Source organism: Rhinopithecus bieti, unplaced genomic scaffold (genome assembly GCF_001698545.2).
Source record: "Rhinopithecus bieti isolate Rb0 unplaced genomic scaffold, ASM169854v2 scaffold_24263, whole genome shotgun sequence".
Taxonomy (NCBI): domain Eukaryota; kingdom Metazoa; phylum Chordata; class Mammalia; order Primates; family Cercopithecidae; genus Rhinopithecus; species Rhinopithecus bieti.
Window position 1 is genome coordinate 622,545 of NW_016811410.1, and position 18,131 is coordinate 640,675.

The following is an 18,131-nucleotide window of genomic DNA, read 5'->3' on the forward strand; positions in this document are numbered from 1 at the left end:
TATCTATCCCCACCTACCCCTACCCATCCACCCTCCCCCATCCACCATCCATCCATCCACCCATTCACCCATCCCCATCCATCCACCGTCCATCCATCCACCCACCCATCCACACTCCATCCATCCACCATTCATCCATCCACCCATCCACACTCCACCCATCCATCTTCCATCCATCCACCGTCCATCCATCCACCCACCCATCCACACTCCATCCATCCACCATTCATCCATCCACCCATCCATCCTCCATCCATCCCCCATCCAGTGGTGGAACGCTGCCTTCTCCAGTGCGTGTGTGTGTTCGCCCAGCGGAACGCCACCTTCTCGAGTGGGCATGTGTGTTCTTCCAGTGGAATGGTGCCTTCTCGAGTGGGTGTGTGTGTTCACCCAGCTGGAACGCCCTTTTTTTGAGTGGGCGTGTGTGTTTGCCCGGTGGAATGCTGCCTTCTCCAGTGCCTGTGTGTGTTCGCCCAGGTGGAACGCCACCTTCTGGAGTGCGTGCGTGTGTTCACACAGGTGGAATGCCTCTTTCTCGAGTGTGTGTGTGTGTTCGTCCAGCGGAATGCCGCTTTCTGGACTGCGTGTGTGTGTTTGCCCAGCTGGAACGCCACCTTCTGGAGTGTGTGTGTTCGCCCAGCAGAACCACCGCCTTCTCCAGTGCGTGTGTGTGTTCGCCCAGGTGGAACGCCTGCCCACCAGGCGGAGCCAGCCCACAGCCTCCAAAATCACTGGGCACCATGTTGACTCGGTAGAACTAAGATGAAGCCAATGAAAAAGATAACTAGAAAATCTCTAAACATTTAGAAATCAAGCAATACCCTTTGAAATGGGAAACAGAAGACATTAAAATGAAAGATAGAAAACCTTTTGGATTAAACAATAACGAACATAACAGCTATTGACATTTGGGGTCCGTACTTAGAACGGTTCTCGAATGGAAACGTTCCTCCCTCCAGCACATGCAAGAAGGGAGGAAGGTGGGAAACCGGGGCCCGGCCTCCCGTCTCAAGGAGCTAGAAAAACAGTGAGTCGAAGCCAAAGGAAGTAGCAAAGGGAACAGGATGGAAAACGTGAAGCAGAAAATTGCCAAAGCCAAACCCCGTTTCACTGGAAACACTTTCGAAACGCACAGGTCCCTGCAAGACAATTGAGAAAAAGAAAAAACGTGTGGATCTCAGAAATGAAAGAAGGCGAATCAGCCCTCTCCAACGTGAAAGGGTCACAAAACCACGGGTGCAGCTGATGTGGACAGGCAACGTGAGGAGCCCGGATAAGGAACCGTTTTGTGTGGTTGTCTTGGGAAATTCTGATGGCATAGGCACGTTCTTTGAAAGACATGACTTATTCGCCCCAGAAGGAACAGACATGTAAACTGTCCCGTAAGTTTTAATGAAATTAAATCTGCCAAGAAAAGTCTTCCCATTAAGAGCACTGGGCAGCCAGAGGATGGGATTCCTCTGCACCCGTGGCCTCCAGACCGTGGCTTTCTGCAAGGAAAGGCCCTGGGCAGGAGTGCAGGCAGGGGCTCTGTCCCTGCACATCCAGGCAACGTGCTTCCAGGCGGGCCTGTGGCTCTTATACCCTCAGAGCTCCTCTGCCCAAGCCCCGTCCTACCCAGGCCCAAGACTTGGTGAACACCCCGGGACGGAGGTGGGACCCCGCTTGTTTCCAGCATGACCTTAGAAAGAGGATGAGAGGCACGTTCTACTTGCAAACACTGAGACTTCCTCTAACGCGGCAGTAACTGAGATACGTGCGGAGAGAAGGGACAGGAAAGGGCCGGGAATTGACCTGCACACACAGTGGGATTGGGGAGGGCGGGGCCTGCAACCCTGGGCCCCGGACCCACGCCAAGTCCCGTGGAAAAAGGGTTGAGCCCCGCTCCACACCGCCCCGGCACTGACCTGAGGTGCTTGCAGACCTGATGGGAAATACAAGAAAGACAGAGAAGCTTCTGGGGAAACCGAGAGACGACTCATCTTTGAAGACTTGCAGAGACAAAGATTTTTAAAAAGAAGGCATTAAAAAACTAACAGAAAAACACCAGGAATATTGGACTTCATTAAAATTAGGAATTTGTGATTATTAAAAGACACCATGAAGAGTTACAAAGTAAGCTGTGGCTTTGGGAAAGGGTATTTGCAGGGCGTGTTGCCATATGCGTCTGCGTCCAGAAAGCCTGGAGAAAGGCTTTTCTAACTCAAGAGAAAGACAACGGATGATCCAGGGAAAACGGCAGCCGAGTCGACAGGTTCTTCCCAGGAGCGGCCAGTGGCGGCCAGTAGGCACGTGACACGTTACTTAACATGGTGAGTCACTGGGGAAACACGGAACGAAAGCACAATGGTTCCGCCGACACCCTCCCCCATGCAGCTAAAATGGAAAGGACCAACGCTGCCCCACGCGGGTACGGAGCCCCCGGAACCAGCTATTTTCGTGCGGTGTATGCTGGGACACTCATTTTGGAAAACAGCGTTTGGTGGTGTCTACTGGTGCTAAGCTATGTATATCCCATGACCTGAATTCTAATCCTGGGAAATCACCCAAGAAAAACGAGTACGTGTGTCTACTAAGGAAACGGACATGAATGTTCTTATCAGTATTTTTCCTAAAAGCCAACATTGGGAAGTGACCTGTCCAGTGTTAGAATGAATGCTTTGGGGCGTACCCACGTGGGGAGTGCCACACAGAAATGGAAAAGGGGCCACCATGGGGATGGGTTCTGCCCCCAGGAGGGCCTGCGGCCAGGACCCATTCATGTGACACTCCAGGGCGACGCTGGGCAGGCCCAGGTCTGACGCTTCTGCCTGTGGGCCCCGTGGCTGACATGGGGTGAAGCCCCAGACACCCGCACGCTGAAGGTGCAGCTCTGCTGCTCATGAGTCCAGCCTGGCAGCCACAGCTGTGGGAAAACCCTCTCCAAATCAGGGTCCAGCCCACCCTCCAAATGGGCTCCTGGATGAGGACGGGTGCCTGGAAACTGGAAGAGAAACAGCGTGAGGCAGAAAGAGGCTCAGCAGCCCTGCCAAGCCACCCACAGGCCACTCTGGCCAGTGGGCTGTCTGTGGGGAGGAGGTAAGGCCAGCAGGCGGACCACTCCCCTTTCAGCAGGAATCCCGGTCTCCGCAGCCGGCACCCGGATGGAGGAGAGGGTCACGCCGCCTCGAATTCAAGATTCAGCACCGAGGGGAGCATGGCCCACCTCGAGCCACAGAACGTTCTTGGATAGAACTTTTGTCGGTGCCCTAAATCTAAACAGCTAAATAGGATTATTTTTTAAGCACCAGCCTATTTAAACTTTAGAAATGATTGAGCTCAGCCGGGCACGGTGGCTCAAGCCTGTAATCCCAGCACTTTGGGAGGCCGAGACGGGCGGATCACGAGGTCAGGAGATCGAGACCATCCTGGCTAACATGGTGAAACCCCGTCTCTACTAAAAAAATACAAAAAACTAGCCGGGTGAGGTGGCGGCGCCTGTAGTTCCAGCTACTCGGGAGGCTGAGGCAGGAGAATGGAGTAAACCCGGGAGGCGGAGCTTGCAGTGAGCTGAGATCCGGCCGCTGCACTCCAGCCTGGGCCACAGAGCGAGACTCCATCTCAAAAAAAAAAAAAGAAATGACTGAGCTCTTAATGGGGTTCACCTGTGAGGCTGGAATCTGACGTGGGCTTTGTTTCTGAGAGCCTTTGTCTTCCCCTGTGCATGGAGCACGCAGCTGCCCCAACACGGAACGTCACCTGCGCACTCACTGCACGCCGGGCGGGGCCGCTGGTGAAGGGACCTGAGCCTGGAGATGAGTGTGGAGCCTGGAGCGCCTGCAGGGCCCTCACCTGGCTTAGGAGGGCACAGAGGAAGGAAGCGACGGTGCCTGTGGGTGGCCCCCGCCGGGAGGGCACAGGATTGACAGGGTAGGCTGGTGTCATCAGACTTAAGGAGGGGAAAGGCCTGACCCAACCATGGAGGCCTGGGGTGCTGGCTGCTGGCTGGGTGGGTTGATATTTACCTGGCTGGCAACTGGGGGCCATTAGGGGCAGCTGAGAGGGGGTGGCAGGCTCAGTTTGTGCTGGGAGTCCGAGGGACAGGGGCACACATGGTGTGCCCAGCAAAAGGCAGGCGGTGTAACTCCATCAGCCTTGGACTACCCTGTAAGTGTGCCCAGAGGTTGAGGACCTTGGCCTGTGTTGCAGACCTGGCCAGCGGGCCAGCCACAGGTGGGCCCACCTTCAGAAAAGGAACAGGCCCTCCCTAGCCTGCAGCAGGCTGGTCTGGGCTGTGGGGCAAGCCAGATCGGCTTCATTCTCTTGGTACCTGTGGGCTCCCCAGCGATGGTCCCTCCCAGCCTTGCCCCTTGGCCCTTGGGGAGGCCAGTGATGGGCAGATCGGGAGCTGCAGCCGTCCCTGGGGCTCATGGGGGGGGGGTTTCCCCGAGGCTGTGGCATCGGGGGTCCTGCCGTGCCCACCCTCCTGACCCGTGGCCTTGCTGGGCCTCTGGAACGGCCAGTTTGGTGCCAGCTGTGGAGCTTTCTTTCGTCTGGAAGTCACCAGAACCATCTGCTGCTGAAGGTGTTACATGGGGAGTGTCGGAAGATGCCGTGCAAGTCTCCCTGTGCTGGGCCCAACCAGGGTGGGGCGGGTGTGAACCTGCCGGAAGTTACTGCTGGGTGTCTCCTGGCTCCCAATCCCCAATTTCCTGCTTGGTGGGCACCGTAGGCTGTCAGGCTAGGGAGGGGTCCTCCTGCCACCCAGGCTGGCCGCCGGCCTCCCCACGTAGAGGGCGACCGGGAGCCCGGGGCAGAGGAACGACCTTGAAGCCCCAGCTCGTGTACATTAGGGGGTTTCTTTACTGCACCGTGTAACGTGAAATATGGAAAGTGAATGTGATGTGTTCATTTCGAAGTGAGCTGGCACAGCCGCAGGTGACTTTGGAAGACCTCTGTTTCCCTGCACACGAAATCGAGCTGGCCCCCGGACCCAGCCCCGGGCACACACGCAGAGCCAGATTGTTCCTTCAGGATGAGGAGCAAAGATCTGGGCAGAGGCTGCATGTGTGCGCAGCAGCCACCAGAAGTCGCTCAGGGTGGACTGGATGCCCCCAGGCCTGTGTCCCTCAGGGAGGGCCCTGAGACCCCAGGCTGAGTGGGGAGTGGGCAGCTGCCAAATTTGGGCAGAATCCCCCTGCCCTGCCCCCCTGGCACCTAGATGTGCTCAACATGGTAAGGACGCAGGCAGAGGCATGGAGACCTGGCTATAATCTGGGAGTCCAGCTCCTCTGGACAGAAAGCCCAGCTCCCTCCACTTTCCCCAGGTAGTTTAAAATCAGGGTGTTCACGTGGGGCCGAGAGAGGTCTATTTCTTAGGGAAAGATAAAACCCCACTTTAAATTCCACTAAGCAGTTAGGAAGAAATGAAAAGAAATGGAAATGGAGGCCAGGTGTGGTGGCTCACGCCTGTAACCCCAGCAGTTTGGGAGGCCAAGGCGGGTGGACACTTGAGTCCAGGAGCTCGACAGCATAGCAAGACCTCATCTCTACAAAACGTAAAAAAATATACTCGGGAGGCTGAGGCAGGTGGATCACTTGAGCCTGGGAGGTTGAGGCTGCAGTGAGCTGAGATCGTTAACACTGCACTCCAGCCTGGGCCACAGAGCAAGACCCTGACTCAAAAAAAGGAAAAGGAAATGGAAATAAAGGTAACGGGTGATGCTGTCTCCAGACAAGACTTGGGACGTCCCACAGTGATGACACAAAGTGACAGGAGCGGGAGTGGCCCCTCTGTGTAAAGGGCTGGTGAACAGGCAGTGGGTGAGGTTGGAAGACATTTTGAGTTCAATCTGCAATTTAATAGATGATATTAACAGATTCATGATACGCAAGGGAGGAGGGCTGACCACACACATCCAAGTCCTCCACCTCCCACCCCTCAAAGGCTGGTGACGGGGTGACTGTGTCAGTCAAGACAGCCGCCCCCACGCCCTGAGGAGGCCCCCACCCCAGGAGTACCGGCTCCAGCAGTGTCCAGCCTCTGATGGCCAAACGCTGAAAAGGTGCATGGAAGACACAGGAGCTTGGGGGGCAAAAGGAAGCTCCTTTTCCAAGCAAACAAAACCCACAGAAGCCAAACCCTTCACAAGAGCACGAGGTTAGGACGATGTTAGAACCACAAACCAAAACCAAGATGTGAGCGGAAAAGAGAAGTCAGAGAAAGAAGGAGCTCTCTGAAACCAAAAATTAAACTGTGGGAGTGAGAAACGTCCTGTGGAGGGGTTGGGAGGAAAGCCCAGGAAATTCCCAGAAAGGAGAGGGCGAGGCCGCTGCAGGGCTGACCCAGGGGCCACCACCTGGGCAAGCAAAGAAACGGAGGGGAGGGAGGGAGTGAGGACGGGAACTTCCATACCCGAGGGCACGGAGAGCCCCCCAGGAAAACCACCAACCCACAGGCACCGCCACAAAGGGCAGAGGAGACTCCAGAGGAGGCAAGGGAGCACCTACAGGGCCCTCACCTGCACATACCCTCACCTGCGGGGCCCCTCACCTGCCCAGTCCCTCACCTGCACATACCCTCACCTGCCTAGTCCCTCACCTGTGGGACCCCTCACCTGCCCAGTCTCTCACCTGCACATACCCTCACCTGCGGGGCCCCTCACCTGCGGGGCCTCTCACCTGCACATACCCTCACCTGCCTGGTCCCTCACCTGCCCTGGGGCCACAGGCACCAGAACCTGGCTTCTTATCTAGGGACATGAGGTTCTGAGAACCAATCCATTAAGTTTGTGGCAGAATGAGGACTTGTGAATTGTAAGAATACAGAACCTGTATCTCCTGATACATCGTTTCTCAGAAAGTGCCTTGGGTAATTCCTGATGAATAGGACTAAATGTCGCTCTTCCCAGGCCCTGGATAAACAAAGTCAAAATCAAGGCACAGCCCACAGGTGGGAGCCAGGGAAGAACCTGTGGGGTGTGGAGGGGGATTTGCACTCACTCAGCCTTGCCCTCCTCCCCAGGAAGTGCACACCTGCCCTGCCTCCTCCCTGTGAAGGGCACGGGTTGGGGTGAAATCACCTGCTCCCTCCTCTGCTCAATGCTCCAGGTTGGAAGAGGCCGTGGGGCCCCTGTGCTGGTCACCTGATGCTCGGTCCCTCCTGCGTGTGAACTGTGCCTCCGCCTGCTGTTCGCTGCTGACCTCAGCCCTTCAAAGCTGTCTCCCAGTGGGTCTGGGGCTGCCTCATCCTGCTGAGGTTCTTCCACCTGCCCTCCTCACCTGCCTTTGCACCTGCCACAGGGCATCACCACCTGCGGGTGAAGCCAGCCTCCTGGGAGGGAGGCCCTGAGCTGACGGGTTGTCCACAGGTGCAGGCACACCAGCCCCAGGGGTCTGTGGCAATGCCCTGGAGTCCCTGCAGCCTGACGCTGTCTGGATGTCAGTGACGGCCACTCCTTTTCTCGGGCCTGAGCCTGTCCCACCCCGGAAGGGCTGCTCCCCAGGTCCCCTGTGGCTGGGCATCCAGACCCACTCTCCCCTCCATGTCTGATGTGCCCCTGCCCCAGGCACGTGCAGGAAGAAGCACAGAACGCGGCTGGCACCCGCCCTGAGGGCCAGGCTCTGTTTCCCTCTTCTCTTTTCCTAAACAGCTGCAAGGGAGCCTGTGACCCGTGGCCATGTGGCTGCCCCCGTGGACCCGTGGCCGCTGGGTGATGGATTCCTGACTGGCCTGAGGTTTCTTGGCCATGTGGCCTGGACAGCTGCCCCTCCCTTCGTCTCAGGCCTCAGAGTCTCCAAGTGACGTGCAAAGGCAGTGGGGAATTATTTTGGACAAGGTTTTCACCAAGGTCGATATCATTTATTTTATTCCTTCTAAATTAGCCCTCTCAGCTGAAAACCTTTTGCAAGGATGTCCTAGACAGATGGAGACAGATGATGTTCTCACCTCCATCGCCTGGAGACAGATGATGTTCTCACCCTCCATCCCCCTCCACCCCCCGCAGCTTCTCTCCCATCCTCTTTTCCTGTGTCCTGGACTCCAGCACAGGGGCTGGGGCCTGGTGTGGATGATGAGCTTGTGGACGGGCCGTGTGCGGGCAGTAGGTCCCCACGACATAGCCTTCTCTGTGGGGGCCATTCTCACGACCTCGGGTGCTGGGCCTGTGGCTCCCCAGTCCCCCGGCTCCCCAGCTATGAGGCCATGCCCAGGCCATCTCTAAGCAAGTAGCTGGTCTGATGGCCGTTTTTATCAGGGGGGCTCTGAGGGGCCAGAGCTCACTGGGCAGCCTGCAGCCTCAGACCTGTGTCCCGGGGGCCGGCATCCATTCTGCTTTCGGAAGCTCCCAGGACCCTTACCGTCTCACAAAGAGCCTCCTGTGTGGCTTTGGCCCATGCAGCGGGGGAGGCCAGAGAGCCTCCTCGTGGCTCAACGTGGAAACCACAGCCCCTTTCAGCTCCAGCAGCACCTGCACCCACAGTTCCCGTGTGGCCAGCTCACCTCCCAGGCCGGACGCAGACCCTCTACTCACCACTGTTCCCAGACCCCCTCACCCCACTCTCCAGAACCCCATCCACTCCCCACCCTCTGAGAGGGCCTGGACCTGCCTGCACGGGGCCAGCCTTGCTGTCCCTCGGCCACAGCGGCCGAGCCTGCCTAGCCATGGAAGATGCCGTCCTGGGTTCTCTGTCTCTTCTTTAGCCTCCTGGCTTAATTACATAGGCTGGACGGTGCCCCCAGCCCTCAGGAAGCCACACCATGGCAGCTCTCAGCTCCACATGCCTGCGAGGGCCTCTTGTTTCCTCAGTGAGGTCATTCAGGAGCGGCAGGTCCTCTCCAAGGGGGTCTCACTGCACAACAAGCAGTTTCCATGAGGATTATACAGAGATGCACAGCAAAGGCGGTGCCCCACATGCCAGCACAGAAGACCACAACCTGTCCCGGGGGCACTTAGAAACCAGGGAGACCCTGGCCGTGTGCGGTGGCTCAGGCCTGCAATCCCAGCACTTTGGGAGGCCGAGGCAGGTGGATCACCTGAGGTCAGGAGTTTGAGACCAGCCTGGCCAAGATGGTGAAACCCCGTCTCTACTAAAAATATAAAAAATTAGCTGGGTGTGGTGATGGCCACCTGTAGTCCCAGCTACTTGGGAGGCTGAGGCAGGAGAATTGCTTGAACCTGGGAGGCGGAGGTTGCAGGGAGCCGAGATCACACAATTGCACTCCATCCTGAGCAACAGAGCCAGACTCTGTCTCAAACAAACAAACAAACAAATAAATAAAAAAAAAGGAAAAGAAAAAAGAAAGAAAGAAAGAAAAGAAAAGAAAAAAGAAACCAGGGAGATCCAGAGAGTCACAGCAAAGGCCGAGGGCAGAGCGGGGGTTTCCTGCTTCTCCCCTGCCCTGCTTACCCCCAACCCAGGAGGCTTCCTCAGGAAGCTACACCTGCTGTGCACATGGCGGTCAGGTCTGAAGGTCTGAAAAGGATTCCAGTGCTCAGCCGTGTGGCTGTTGCTGGGGAACACGGGACCAAGGTCAGCCTCACTGTGGACTTGTCTCAGGTGCTAGAAGCCAGGTGAGCAGAAGAAGCCTTGCTCCTCACCGACGCCCAGCGTGCCCTCTCTACGGCTTCAGGAACGAATCAGACTCGTGTCAGTGATGTGGCCGTGGAGTGTGTGGCTGTGGGAAGCTCCATCTGAGACCCCATCTGTCCATCCAAAGCCCCATCTGTTGATTCAAGATGCTGTCTCTCCATCTGATACCATATCTTTCTGAAAACCCTTTCGATCATCTCACCCCATTTGTTCATATGTGACCCCACGTGTCCCTCCAAGGTTCCATCTGCCTACCTGAGGCCCCATCAAGCCAGGAGTGACCACTTCTGTGCATCAAAGACTCCATCTGCTCATCTGAAGTCCCGGCGCCCATCCCTGGTCCTGCCCACCTGAGACCCCGTCCGTTCGTCTGAGACCCCATCAGCTCATCCATGTCCCCATCTGTCCACCTGAGATCCCGTCCGTTCATCTGAGATACCATCTGTCCATTCGAGACCCCATCTGTCTAGCCAAGAACCCATCTGCCCATGTGAGCCCCCATCTGTCATCTATGACTTCATCTGTTTATCTGAGATGCCGTCTGTTCATCTGAGACCCCAGTGGTCATCTGTGACCCCATCTGTCCAGCTAAAACCCCGTCTGCCCATTCATAACCCCATATACCAATGTGAGAACCCACTGTTCACACGTGATCCCATCTGCCCATCAGTGACCCAGTCTGCCCACTTGACACTCATCTGTTCATCTGAGACCCCATCTGTCTGAGAACTCATATGTCCATCCCACTCCATCTGTTCATCTGAGACTGACCACTGAGATCCCATCAGCTTATCTGAGATCTCGTCAGTTCCTCCGTGATCTCATCAGCTCATCCGTGTCTCCATCTGCCCATCTGAGATCCCATCAGCTCGTCCATGTCCCCATCTGTTCATCTGCACATCCTATCAGTTCATCCATGTCCCCATCTGCCCATCTGAGATCCCATCAGCTCATCCATGTCCCCATCTGTTCATCTGGGATCCCATCACCTCATCCATGACCCCATCTGCACATCTGAGATCCCATCAGCTCATCCATGTCCCCATCTGTTCATCTGAGATCCCATCAGCTCATCCATGTCCCCATCTGTTCATCTGAGATCCCATCAGTTCATCCATGTCCCCATCTGTTCATCTGAGATCCCATCAGCTCATCCATGTCCCCATCTGTTTCATTCTTTGAGATCCCATCGAGTTCATCCATGTCCCCATCTGTTGCATCTGAGATCGCCATTCAGCTCAGTCCATGTCCCCATATTGGTTCATCGCTGAGATCCGCATCAGTTTCATCCATGTCCCATCTGTTTCATCTGGGGAGATCCCATTCAGCTCATGCATGTCCCCATCTGTTCATTTTCTTGGAATGCCATCAGGTTCTCCAATGTCGCCCCATCTGCCGTCTGAGATCCAGAAGATAGGTTCCAATCCATGGTCCCCCATCTGCCCATCTTGAGATCCCATCAGCTCAATCCATGTCCCCATCTGTTCATCGCTGGGGATCCCATCACCTCATCCATGACCCCATCTGCACATCTGCACATCCTATCAGCTCATCTCTGACCCCATTTGCTCATCTTAGACGCCATCTGCCCATCTGAGATCTCATAAGTTCATCCGTGATCTTGTCTGTTTATTTATGACCCCCTCGGCCCACCTGAGACCCCATCCACCCATCTGAGAGCCCATCTGCTCCCCTGTGCTGGGGCAAATATCCCCAAGACTGGATGCTCGAGTCAGGTCCCAAGCATAAGCTGCCTTCCCTGATTCATCTGCCTGTGCAAGGCCCTGGGGTTCATGGCTGGGCCCCGGTCTGCTCACGTGTCACAAGGTCATGGCTGGGTCCTGTGTGGGGTCATGGGGTCATGACGGGCTGGGACCACAGCCCAGGGTGACACCTCTCTCCTCTCTGACACAACATGCTTCAAACAGTTAGAAGGAGGCAGCCAGGTGACCTCAAGGCTGGGTAACACCTCAAGTTTCTTGGGGTCTCTGAATGTGGGAGGGGCTGTCAGCCATGCAGATTCCTGGGGCCTTTCCTTGGCAGCTGCTTCTGCAAGGCTGGGGTGGGTCCTAGAATGTATGCCGCAAAGGGACCCCCAGGCGGCTCCCGGGGGGGTCTTGGCCTGGCTCGTTGGGTGCTGGGCTGGGGTTCAAAGCCGAGGCAGAAACTAGAACCCTCTGACATGAGGGCTGAGGGCGTGTCTGGCTCTGCCCACCACATCTCAGGAGAGGAAAGGGCCCCACACTTCTGGGGCTTCCCACCTGAGTGAGGAGGAGCCGGGTGCTGGTGAGGTCCCCAAGGCAGCCAGAATGGCAGGCCCAGGACACTGGCCTCGGATGCTCCAGGGGGAGCGTTGTGACTATCACACGGGCTCTCCGGGATGTGGGATCCACGCGAGCTGCCTTGCCCACTGGGAGCCTGACTGTGTAAATGCAGAGCCCCGGGATGGCTGGGAGAGAACCCTGGCTCCCATCTGACACTCCCAAGGCACAGCACCAGCGGCTGGGCCCGCCTGCTCCAGCAACCGAGACTCTCAGGCTGCAGGTTCGGGGCAGAGCGCGTGGTGTGGTTTGGCTCTGTGTCCCCACCCAAACCTCACCTGGAATCACATAACCCACACGTGTCGAAGGAGAACCGAGGTAGAGGCCGTTGAATGGTGGGGGTGGTTTCCCCCATGCTGTTCTCACTGTGGTGAGTGAGTCTCATGAGAGCTGACGATTTTGTAAGTGTCTGGCATTTCCTCAGCTGGTTCTCGTTCTCTCTCCTGCCGCCCTGTGAAGAGGCACCTACTGCTATGATTGTGAGTTTCCTGAGGCCTCCCCAGCCCTGCAGAACTGTGAGTCAAATCTCTTTCCTTTATAAATTACCCAGTCTTGGGTATTGCTTTTTTGTTTTTGAGATGGAGTCTTGCTCTGCCACCCAGGCTGGAGTGCAGTGGTGCGAACTGAGCTCACTGCAACCTCCGCCTCCCGGGTTCATGCCATTCTCCTGCCTCAGCTTCCCAAGTAGCTGGGACTACCGGTGAGCGCCACTGCGCCCGGCTAATTTTTTTTTTTTTTGTATTTTTTAGTAGAGATGGAGTTTTACCGTGTTAGCCAGGATGGTCTCGATTTCCTGACCTCGTGATCCACCCGCCTCGGCCTCCCAAAGTGCTGGGATTACAGGCGCCACTGCGCCCGGCTGGGTATTTCTTATAGTAGTGTGAAAATGGACAAATACAGCGTCTGTCCTGTTGGGCGGTAGGGTGGTCTCGGTGTGAAATGGACGAATACAGCGTGGGTCCTGGTTGGGGCAGGGTGGTCTCGGTGCAGTCTGGTGTCCTTACCCCACAGTGCTGACCTTGCTGGGGTCGGGGACCCAGGAGGCCTCCCAGGTTCCCTCTGCCTCCAGGAGCCTGCACAGTGGCTGTGGACCTGAGCTCCGTGGCTTCTCAGAGAAGCCGGCTGACCTTGGCCAAGCGGCCGGCCCTCTGGGCTCCTGCATGTATGGTCTTAGGTGCTGGTCTCTCCTGCCACTGCTGGTGGGCACCATGGGAGGCTGGTGGATGCCTCTGCCTAGCATGGTGCCCTGAGGACCTGGTGGTGGGGGTGAGGGGTGGTGGGAGCCAGCATAGCCCTGCCCACCTCAGCTGGTGCCAGAATCCCACCGGGGCCCAGTGTCTCCCTGAACTCTGACATGGGGCCCCAGCTGGCCCCGTGGGCGGCCCCCTGCTCCCACACAGCCCCCAGCACCCAGCACCTCAAGGCTCAGGCAGCGGCTGGACGTGGCCCTCAGAGCCCAGGGAGTCACCTTGATGATCCTCCTGGACTGACTCGCCTCACGTCACCCGGGACACAACATGCAGCCCTGCAGACGCCACCCAGGACACAATGCCCAGGCCGCAGCCCTGCAGACGCCACCCAGGACACGACGCACAGGCCGCAGCCCTGCAAACGGAACCCTCCAGTCAGGAGGCCTCTTCAGGGGGCTGCTGGGCCTCTGTCTGTAGCCTGGGGAGTCAGTGCTCCGTCTGGGAAGCCTGGCGGTTAGATCTCAGTCGCAGGCCCTGCCACACGGGAACAGAATTCAGGGCTGAGCAGGGCTCTCGTCGGTTATCCTCTTTTCCGCTGAAAACCGTGATGGAGAAAGTGATTTTCAAATAACCTGGAATTATCTTGCTCTAATTCAGCATGCACCCTTAGGTTGGCAATTTCTTAAGAGGAAAACGATTTGGTTCCACGTGAAATCTGCATTTAAATGAAGAGATAACTCACTCTGACCTCAGTGCTGGAGTCAGCGCGGTCGGGCGGCCGACCTCCCGGCAGGACCTGCATCCCCACCCATCCCTGTTTCCAGGCCTGCTGGACGTCCGTGGTCAGTGTTGATGCGGGGCCCCCGCTGTGAGGCCTGAGAGAACAAATGAATGTGGAAGGGACTTGGCGTTCTGGGCCCTAGAACAGAGCCACGGAGCTGCCGAACCTGGTCCCAGAGGCAGTGCAGGGATCCAGACACCAGTGCCCAGGACCCCACATCAGTGCCGGAATTTAGACACCAGCACCGGGACCCCAGCTGAATTGCCGTCCAGCCTGATAAAAGCATCTGGGGTGGCCTGCAACCTGGCAAGGCTGCTGCCTTTCCAGCTCCAAGCAGCTGCCCCTGCCCTCTTCCTCATCAGAAAGCACTGGGCGGCTCCAGGCTGCGGAGGGAACCTGCAGCCTGGACCCACCCGTCCTGCGGAGCGGCTCACCGTGGGGACCTCCCTCACACAAACCCACTGCCCTCCCTGCCTCGGGGGCCAGGCCCCCTGTCCCGGCCGACAGCCCTGGCCCCACACCAAACGCATCGTGTCCTCGTAAATCTGTCCTTCAAGTTTTTGTTCTCTGGGGACTTAGACCAGATTGAATGGGGAGTGCCAGCCCCTCTTCCTGTCCCCCTGAGGCTCACAGCTGCCTGCTGGTGGGGAGGTGGGGCGTAGGGCCTTCGTGCAGATGGGAACCCCCTCTTTTCATGTGGTGGGGGTGGGCAACTCTGTTGACAGAGGGCCTGGGAGCTGCTCAGGAGAGCTGACTGCCTCTCCCATGCCTGAGGCTGTGCCCACTGGTGCTGGGAGGCACCTCCCACTCCATCCACGATCTCTCCGAGCCATCATGGCCCTGGAAGTTGGGCTGAATGAGTCTCCAGGAAGGGCCAGGGAGGGCGGCTAAGCCTCTGCAGCATGGCCAGCCTCTGGGACCACCTGTCCACCTAGGGCTGGTTTCCTGGAGCTGGGACTCAGCCACCCTCCCTGGCCCTGCTGGCTTGGGGAGATCATGGATGGGGCCAGGCCTCTCCCAGCGCCAACAGGCACTGAGCTGGGAGGTGCAGGCTTGGGAGGTGGGCCCATGGTGGGGTCCTCGCTTCCTGGTCTGCTGGGGGCCCTCCAAACCGCACATGGCCCCTCTGGGGCTTGCAGAGCCTGCACCAAGAGGCCTCTCGTGAGAGGAACCCAGAGCTGGAGAAGAGAGTCCAGGCTAGACCCTGCAACCAGTGCTGCCAGTAGGTCTGCAAGGTGGTGGAGGCAGAGATTCAAAGAGGACCCTGCGGCAGGGGCCACCACCCGCTGTGGGGCAAGGTCCCTGCCAGGCTGGGCCAGCCTGAGGTGCCTCCGAAGGGCCTTTGTGCCAGGCACTGTCCACCCTGTTGGAGGAGCTGGCCTGCTCCGTGGCTGTGGCCGACACGACCCTCGCCGTCAGTCAAGGAAGGAAGGACGTGGACAAGTCTCTCGAGGGCGACACGCTGGTGTCTCCCTTCCCCTCGGCCCCCAGGGAGCTCAGGGGTGAACAAAGGCCCAGTCAGTCCCTGGGTTAGCTGGTTTGCCTATTGATTCAGGATGAACGGGGCTGACGGGCAGCGGGCAGAGCCGGTCACTTCACAACGCCATGGGTTTGCACAGCAGAGCCGTCTGAATGAGTATCCACTCCACGCCTCCCGGGAAGGGGCTGGACACGGGGCATTCCTGGTGCAGAGGAAACCAACAGACTTCGGATCTGCTTTGGGAGGTGGACACGCAGGTTCTCACGCTGGGTGGAACTCGGGAGATAGATAGGCGAATGGGAGACAGGAGAACACTTCTCTTTCCTGCTGCAGTCCCGTGTGAGTCCAGCCCCCGGGTTATAGGAGATGGGCTTCAGCGCGTGGTGACGAGGGCCAGGGGACTTGGCTCCACGGCTGCTGCTCCCTGCCTGGGTGGGTTGCGGGTCCGGGTGGGGTGGGGGTCAGGGCTGTGGAGCTGTGGAAAGCCCAGAGTCTGTGGAGCAAGCTCCGGGGTGGGGGCGTCTGTCACAGGCGTGGCCCTGACTCCTTCCTGTGTGACCCCCACGCTGTGGGTGCCCTGTGCTCCTCTGGACCCCGCTGTCCCCTCTCTGCTCACACATTTGACACCAGGAGTCCTGTCCTCTCTCACCCCACGCCCTGTGCCCAGGAGCATCCGGCCGAGGGAGGTGGACAGCAGCGTCCTCCTGTCCTCTGCCTGCTGTTCCGGGAAAGCAGCTTGGGAAGCACCCGCTTCTTGTCCGTCAGAACTGGAGGAAACCGCCACATCAATGGATGCTGAGAGAGGACAAATACACGTTTTCAGGAGTATTTAAGCTGCCGTGAAGACAGGGACGTGAACGGCAGAGCTTTTGCATTTTCAGGACACAGAGAGGCTCCGTGTCCTTGGTGGGGTCGGCGGGGGTGAGGTCCAAGCCCACGTGTCCCACGGCTTCCTCCTGCTGCCTCCACCCTCTGGGCCACAGAGCTGCACCTTCGGGTGGGACCCGCAGTCCGGAGCCCGGGACCCAGGGGAGGCCGGGGACTCTCTGCTGCCAGCTCTGCACCGGTGGCACTTCCATGGGAGGCACAGGCCGTGTGGTGCAGGGTGGGGTTCCCAGCAGCTGCCAAGAGCACTTCAGATGCCTGGTCTCTGAGCCTGGGTCACGGGGCAGGAGACAAGTCCCTGCTGCCTCTGAGGGGAACCAGGAACCGTCTCAACTTGAGCTTCCTGGTGTGCAGTCGCCATTTGGAACTTAGAGAAGAAAGTTCCGGCTCTGGCCCCGGCGAGGTCCTTCCTCTCTCCTGTCAACACGCGAGTGGCCTCTTAATCATCTGCCCAGTGTTAGAAACAACCGAACAGAGCCAGGGGCTGGGTGCAGGGTGGCCTTGAGTAGGCCAGGGAGGGACAAGGCAGGAACAGGCCCCAGGGTCTGTGCTCTCCGCCGCGGGTTCAAACGCATCTCAGAGCTGGAGCTGACGCTTCCGTCCTGTGGGCAAAAGGCCTGACCCAGCGACAGAGGCCACACCTGGAAGACGTCGCTGCCTGCGAGTGGCGTGACGTCACTGACAGATGGCCCCGTGGATAAATACCAACTTCAGCATCACAGAGCGTCTAGAGTCGGTTCTGCAGGGACAGACGGTGAGCCATGGTGCGTTCAGAGGCCGCTGCCTGCACAGCCGCACCCGAGAAGCCTGAGACGTAGCTGACGGGGCCTCGTGCAGGCAGGAGCCGGGCACACGCGGGAATGGAGCAGTGCTGCCGGTGCCGTTGGCCGGTGACACTGGAGGGGGGCGGCTGAAGTGTGCGGTCGGCCTCTGCAGGGAGAGGGGGTTACTTCGGGTGCAGGAGGCGACATGCCGGTCGTGCGTCAGAATCTGAGAGCCTCGCACGGGGCAGGGGGGTGGGTGCTGGGCCCTGCTGTCCTGGAGCTGTGGCCAGGCGTCCAGACCCCAGTCCTGACAGTGGGCAGTGGGGGCCTGAGGGCCGGGTGTGCACTGGGCAGGCTCTGTCCCGAAGGACTCCAGGTGTGGACCACGTCAGAGCCGAAGTGGGCGCTGACCAGAGCCAGCTGTGCAAAGGCAGCATCGCAAGGTGGCTTCTGAGGCCCTGAGTAGAAAATAATCAAAATTCAGAACAGACGGAGACCCGGAGCGATGCACAGTCCTCAGCGGGTCGCGCTTCCCTGTGCTTCTGCGTGGGGAGGCTTCCGGAAAGGGGTGACTGGAGGGGACACCTGCGGGGGCACCTGGAAAGGATGCCTGGGGGGAAGCCTGGGAGGACATGTCGGGGGACACTTAGACTCTTGGGTGGTGACAGCTGCTCCTCAAGAACTGCCCGACTGCTCAGGGGGCCCTGGTCAAATCCTTTGGGATCGAGCTCCGAAGGAGAAAACCACCTCTGTGCTTTTGACACGGAAATAGTTGCATCGTTCTCAAATCTGTGACCCCCTGAGCCAGCCAAACAATTGCTTTGGAGCCTTCCCAGCAGCTGGTCTCTGAGGCGTGCCGAGCCCTCCAGGCGTCTTCCCCAGGGAACGACAGAAGCCCAAGTTTGCTGGAGCTGCCCCCTTCCTGGTGAGCGATTCCTGAGCCAGCCCCGAATCAGCCTCGTGCCCCGCTGCAATTCCACTGGCCTGGACACTGAACGATAACGCACGGAAGGCTTTTTACAAAATTAATTTCAAGCTTCCTTCCTTGATTTGGACTTAATTTGCTAAAGCAGTTTTCATTTGAAGATGCTCTCCTCCCATGAAAAAAGCAAAACCAAAAAAAAAAAAAAAAAAAAAAAA